The following is a 7,060-nucleotide window of genomic DNA, read 5'->3' as shown; positions in this document are numbered from 1 at the left end:
ATACTGCGTAATCAGGTTATATCATTTAATGTGATTGACACTATAATCAGATGACATCTAATTTAATGTAACTGGTATTATCTCTGTAATGCACTCTAACAGGCACTGCAGAGAAGCTGTGGCCCTGATGATGCTTATTAAATAAGATATCGATGGGTTTTTCTTAACAATCCTTGGATGAAAGTTTCTGTATCTTTATTATACAAGTCCTTTTAAAACCATATCTTGCTACATGAAAAACCTTACATTCACTTTCAATTGTCCAAGTAGAAAAATTGTGTCCACACACACAGTGTATATATATATATATATATATATATATATATATATATATATATATATATATATATATATATATATATATATATATATATATATATATGTGTGTGTGTGTGTGTGTGTGTGTGTGTGTGTGTGTGTGTGTGTGTGTGTGTGTGTGTGTGTGTGTGTGTGCGTGTGCTATGTCTCTGTTATAGCAAGGCCAGTCCCTACCCTCTCAACATCTATTATCTGTCTTCTATAGACCATAATAATAAAAAAGAAATCACAGTAAAACACTGTGACATTTCAAATTTCTGCATAGAGCTGGTTGTCAAGGAGATGTCTCAGTGAGATGTGCTGGGCAAAAGAGGAAATGTTCTTTCAAAGGAACATTTACCCAGCCACTGGAGGTGCAGTGAGCCTGCAATGAAAACTCAGCAGGAAAACAGTGAGTTTCAGAAACATACAGACCTCAAATATGAGGCTGCAACCTCTGTGACCTCCAGAGGTCTTCGAATTCCTGATCAAAATCGGTGCAACTTTCTGTGGTCAGTGTTGCAAGAAGTGGTATTTGCAGAAGTTTGAAAGCCACATATTGAGCATCCACAGATACAGTGGTAGAAAGTGAAGACATTTACCCTTGTTTGTTTGTGTTTAGTTGCACTGTATTCCTATTCTGCTACTATTACTTTTAACCTTATCAATATTATTGTGAAATATGTTCATTTACATACGCAGAAAATATAAAACTTTTAACTTTTAAACAGTGTGCAGTTTTGGTCACATGTCAAATATCTGTGAAATGTATATATTTCCATCTAACAGTGATTTTTGTTTCATCCCTCAAGGGTAATTTTTATTTCAATAAATACCCAAATGATCCATTATATCACTAAAGATCAAATATCAAACAGAAAGTCCAAACACAGAAGTCAGATTGGCGTATCAGAATGAAAGCTCTTGTCGTCTTCCCTCGCATTAATTATCACTCAATCCCTCAGATTCATCAAGGTCCCTGAAGATATGACTCGATATGGTGTAGATCAAAGCAGCCCGTCCTCCGGCAGCCACAATGGTATCATGCTACTTACACATTAGCATTTAAGCTTTAATGACCTCATGAGGTCATATAAATCATTTAACCTCAAATTAGAAAAAGTCGAGAAAATATAGAATATTTGAATTAGAAAAGAAATTGAAGTGATCATTAAATTTAAATGTTTTCTTCTGCAGGCAACCTTATATAGGATATATATATATATATATATATATATATATATATATATATATATATATATATATATATATATATATATATATATATATATATATATATATATATATATATATATATATATATATATATAATATACTCAAGGTTTACAATTTTCTCCATTTTCAGCTGAATGTGTTTTAAATTTGTCAGATTACATCTATTTTTGCATTTCTGACGGGATCACATACGTTGGCAGAGGGGCAACATCTTGTTCCAGGTTCCATAAAAGGCTGAGTAAGGAACAAAGGTGGACAGCGGATGAAGAATTGGATCTGAATATTTCTCCAACCGCTGCCTAGATGGTGAGGACACTGCTAATCTCTTCACAACAGAGGAGTAATTTTATCACACACACACTTGGACTTGGAAATCTTTCTTCGTTTCTGTGCTGAGATCACGTGATTCTCTGCATGAAAGCACTGGACTCGAGGCCTTCACAAAAACAATGATAAAACTGAGAGAAGAGAATGTGCCAAAAGCCACTGGAGATAAAAAAAAAGAAGCATACTGCTTTGTTGCTTTAGCTACAGGGAGACGTGCTGAAAGGCATAGACTGAAGCAGCTGTCAGAATGGTTGTTTGTAGCCCCGTGCGTGCAGTGCTTTGGGGAAATAATAAACTGCATCATTAAAACCCCTGTCATTCACATTCACAAGTTGTTTGTGCCAGACTGACTGGAAATAACTATCACCAGTGCATTCAACATAGAGCAGGTCAGAATCATTAGGTGGCTCATTTAGCAAGAAAAAGCAGATCTTATGAGATGATGCTAGATGCAATCACACTGGTGGCCCACTGAAGCCATAAATTAGTCTCATCCCATCCTTCTGTTGAATGGTATTAACGCTTAAATGATATTCATTATTGTTATTAGCATTATTTATAAGATGGTCATGTTCTTTTGGTTTTATCGTTTTTAAGTGTGTGCTTTTGCAGCGCCTCAGGGCAGAAGCAGCAAACTTTATGGTTGTGTATTAATGAGTCAGCACTCCGGCACCGGACCACGGAGCGGCCATATGGCAACACCTGAATGAAGGCTGATTTATGGTCCCGCGTTACACCGACGCAGAGCCTACGGCGTAGGGTACGCGGCGACGCTCAACGTACGGCGCGCGTCGCCGCAGGCTACGCCGTAACCCTACGGCGTAATCTACGCGTCGGTTTAACGCGGAACCATAATTCAGGCTTGAGTCCAACTCGATCCAGACGACCTCCTGACGCCTGTGAGCGAGTGTTTGTGTGTCTGTGGTCGGTCTGTGCCTGTGTCTGTGCCACACCCCCTCCTCCTGCGGTGCGGTGGTACGATCCAGGGATACTGTTACAGCAACACCGAGCCTCACCAGCTACAGCATCACCCGTCAGCCTCATCGGGTTCAACTGCGGCTAAACGCACCGCGCTGGGCTCCCTGTCACACACACACACACAACCACACACACGCTCTCTCTCTCTCTCTCTCTCTTACACACACAAATACACACGCAGAGCAGCGGACCTGGCTCGCGTACAGCCCCTGCAAGGAGATCCCCTTCCTCTCCGCGCAAATCCTTCCGTCGTCCTCTATCGGCATTCGAGAGCGAGCATCCTCAGCATCCTCAGCATCAGCACCAGCCTGACTCCAGACCCCACGGAGCGCGGTCTCGTCCACGTTTTTTTTTTTTTTTTTTCCAAGTCTTGACTGCTGCCACGGGAATTGCTACTAGTCTTCGGCGTTTGCGGGGCTGCGTACGGCGTAGAATCGGACTAAAGGAATGGCTCTACGTCGGAAAGGTGAGCAGCGCGTTTAGTTCTGGCCTTTTCGGGGCTCATTCGGGGCTCATTCGGCTGCAGCGATGCTCGGCTGAGCGATGCTCGGAGGCTGAGACAACACGAGTTCACGAGGAATGGTTATTATCAGCTGTTCCGTGTGCTGTGCGCTACTATGACCAGTGTGTGCATGCGTGCATGTGTGTGTGAGAGAGATGGAAGGGAGGGAGACGTGTGTGTGTGTGTATGGTGCCCCTCTTTTTTGTGTTTTTCTTTTTTTTTTTGGGGTGAAATCAGTTTGGCTCGTTTGAAGTGCGGGGATGCAGACTGACTTTGTTCCCACCAGCCAACATGTGACAGCCAGCGTGCGCGGTGACAGGTCGGATGCGGTGCGGAGCGGCGGGCTGCCTGCTCCATGTGTGCCTGCATCAAGTGTCGTCTTGCCTCATGCAAAGCCTGCAGCCTTGAGTTGTTTTGCTCCACTTCGGGCTCGTCCACTTCATCTCCATCTAAAGTGAGATCCGAAGGGGTCCCATCATGTCTCTGACGCATGCCTGCTGTCCTCCAGCAGCAGCTGCTCGCTCGGCCGGGAGTGGACGTGCACACACCGGTGCAGCTCCAACAGACACATGTTAGCACCGCGAGCTGGATGTGTATTTCTGCATTTAATAGCCCAACTTCAGCCGTTCTGACTCACTGACTGCTGCTGCTGGATAAGCTGTTTGAATTATTGAATTGCGTGATATTTATCCTTTACATAGGCGCAGTTCGAAATGTGCGAGGGCAAATAATTAAAAGCAAATGCATTTTGATAAATCATAATTATTGTGAAGGCAGCACAAATTGCAGGAGGATGGATATGCTCTAATGGATTTGAATTAGACCTCCTCACTACTCTCCTTCATGCTAGATTATAAATAATTGCTTGGAGTAAACCACTAAAGGCAAATTCTAAAATAAATAAGTAATACATGAGAAAAGTATAATCGCAAAAACCATATAAATAATCAATGAAAATTTCTCAGCAATTCTCAAAATATACTCTACAGCTATTATTTAACCATTCTGCAAGGTTCGTTAGTAGCTATTGCCTTGTATAACAAACAAATACACAAAGAAGCCACCTCTTGCTATTTAATTTGAAATGCAAATGCATTATAATTACAGACTATTTGACTACTGCACGGATGTGATGCACTGCTTCTCCTCCAGCTACTGTTGAATCTTTCTGAGAAACGCGGTGTTGAGATCAAACATACCTGTGGTTTATCTTATAAGATCTGAAGACAGAAAAACAATACAAAAACAAAACAACAAGCAAACAAACAAGGAAAAAAAACACTTTAACTACAAGAAAGTCTTTAATGTAGTTTTTTGCGTCAGCATGGCACCGTGTGTCACCGTCCAACCAGACGTAGCTCCCACTGATGGGGGAACGGGGCCTAATTCTTCTTGTCCTCAAGCATCATTGATAGACAGGACAAAAACTGTGCAGTCTGTCTTAGCTCTTTGTGATTAATAGAACGCATCTGTGCAGGAGGATAGCTAATACACACATTCTTTCCTTCTGGGTTTTTACCTATGCAGGCACAGTTACACCGACATACGCTTACTGAATAGGGAGATGATTTAGATGTATGGCACCTGGGGGGGTTTATCATCGTAGCTCTGTATTTATGTCTCCCACAGCACTGTGCTGTGTTGTTGGGCTGTGTGTTGTGGCACGGGGCCTGTCAGTCTCTTGTAGGGCAAAGAGTGTGTTTAAGCTGGCTTTTCAGGCCCTGCAGGGTTGCCGCACAGTGATTAAGTGCATATTTTAAATGGCACACACATTACGGCAACGCCTTCACAATTAGAAGACAAGCCTTTGAATTGAAATGTCACTTCAGCAATTATACCACATGCCACTGATAAGGAATTTCTGTCAGTCAGCCAACTAAACCGCAGGACTAATCAGTCAGTGACATATTCAGGATTTTACATCCTAAGGTGTGCCAACTCTCTGGTTTCCCCCTCAGCCGGAGCAGTTGGCGGTCAGCGGTTGTCGCTGTCTAATTATCCCTTTCAGTTGTTGCACGCTTACTTTTTAACGTTCAGCATTGTTGTTGTTAACCAGGGATTGCATATGGCGTTTTGGAGATCCAAAGTAGCTGTTCAGCTCCTTGGCTTGGAGTCACGTCATTATTTCACTGCAACTATCTGACAATTTAAGTCCAGAGTGCCAATGGTTAGAAATACTGGCACTTTGCCTCAGCTGTCAGTGGATCCCATTGTCCTGAGATAAAAAATAAAATAAAAAAAACATGGTTTACCTCAGATAATTTGTATTTTTCTGAGATTTGAGTGATATTGCATGGCCTTTGGATAGTGCATAGCCTTGCGAGACAGTGGGGGAGTTCTTTTTGTTATCCAACCCTGCATTATTTATGAATTTTCATTCCAGGAATGCAGCAGCCTCTGGCTCTGTAATGTTCTTCTCTCCAATGGATTCGCTCACACGCTTCCCTTCTGACCCACAAGTTCCCTGCAAAAGTGAATTTCCTTAACAAAATTTGGGTCATGAATTAGTGAAAGGACTCTGTGAACGGCGTCCGAGCCGGTTTGTAGAGTAGAGTACAGTATTTAGTGCCTTAGTCAGAGTTTGAGCTGGCTGCCAATATGAGCCCCAGTTGGAGATTTTAACACCCCACCAATTTCCCCCCACCCCTTCACTGAATGTCCATCATATGGTATGAATGTACAGTAATTGCTGAAAAAGCATAAAATGCTGGCTGGTGTGTGCCATCCTGCTGATAATTTCAAAGTAAAAGCACTCAGATAATCAAAGTGCAGGGCCACCGTTGCAGACACAAACACACTCTCAGCCACTTTGAGACGTAACCACTGTGCAACTTCAGACCTTGCACTGCAATGATACGCCTTCCTCAAAAAGAACTGTTCAGAAAATCCTGCAGTGCTAATTGCCATTTCTTTTTACCGTCGCAGCCGTGGTTGGCCCCAGCAGTAACTAAATTGCCACCACAGTGAAATAAAGGTGTGATATTGTCAAATTGCCCTTTAAAATTCCGTATAGCAGTAAGGCCTAGTGCGTGTGCACACACTAAGGACAATATAGCATTATAGATCATTTTAGACATTTCCCTATAATAAGCAGTGTACATAAAAAGTTTTGGTTAAACTGTGGCTGTTAAGACTGAGTAGCAGCAAATCATATAGGAAGGTTTGGAAAAAAATAAAAATCTACTCTTTTGTTGGCATATTACTTTTTTCAAGATGTCAGGAATATTTTGCAGTAAATATCATATGTTTTTATCATCAAGGTTACATGTCAGTGGAGCACCACCCTTTTGCTTGATATCATTATCATATATGTACACATATATGTACACACATATATATATATATATATATATATATATATATATATATATATATATATATATATATGTATGTGTATATGTATCAAGAGGCCTTGATTTTTGGAAACATTGCTTGTGTCATCTGTCCTCTCTCTTTGAGCACGTCTGTGTTTATTTTTATGTTGGAACAACAGCATCATGGAAAGGCAGAGCAATGCTATCAAAACCAAATTCATCTTCAGCTGCTACTGCTGCAAACACGCAGTAACAAGCACACACACATGTACGCCCGTGTGCATGTAAGCCCGAGGCAGTCTTCCTTTAAGTATCCGGCTGTGTCTCAGCTGGCATCAGCAGCCCTTTATGCTGTGTTTTCCTCTTTTCTGGGCTACAGGCAAGAGTCAGGAGCTATATACAGTTA

At 41.7% G+C, this 7,060-nt stretch overlaps 1 protein-coding gene across 2 annotated transcripts in view; it reads left to right on the top strand.

The window, feature by feature from the left end:
• Nucleotides 1-2,954: 2,954 nt before the first annotated feature.
• The window catches only part of tenm1 (teneurin transmembrane protein 1), a 203,763-nt gene continuing 199,657 nt past the window's right edge, over nt 2,955-7,060 (top strand). For both annotated transcript variants that reach the window (XM_061725764.1, XM_061725763.1), the window contains exon 1: nt 2,955-3,304. The gene's annotated coding sequence lies outside the window, so the exon portion shown is untranslated. The remainder of the gene's footprint in view (nt 3,305-7,060) is intronic.

The sequence above is a fragment of the Cololabis saira genome, chromosome 7 (assembly GCF_033807715.1).
Source record: "Cololabis saira isolate AMF1-May2022 chromosome 7, fColSai1.1, whole genome shotgun sequence".
Taxonomy (NCBI): Eukaryota; Metazoa; Chordata; class Actinopteri; order Beloniformes; family Belonidae; genus Cololabis; species Cololabis saira.
This window is presented reverse-complemented; position numbering and strand designations above follow the sequence as displayed.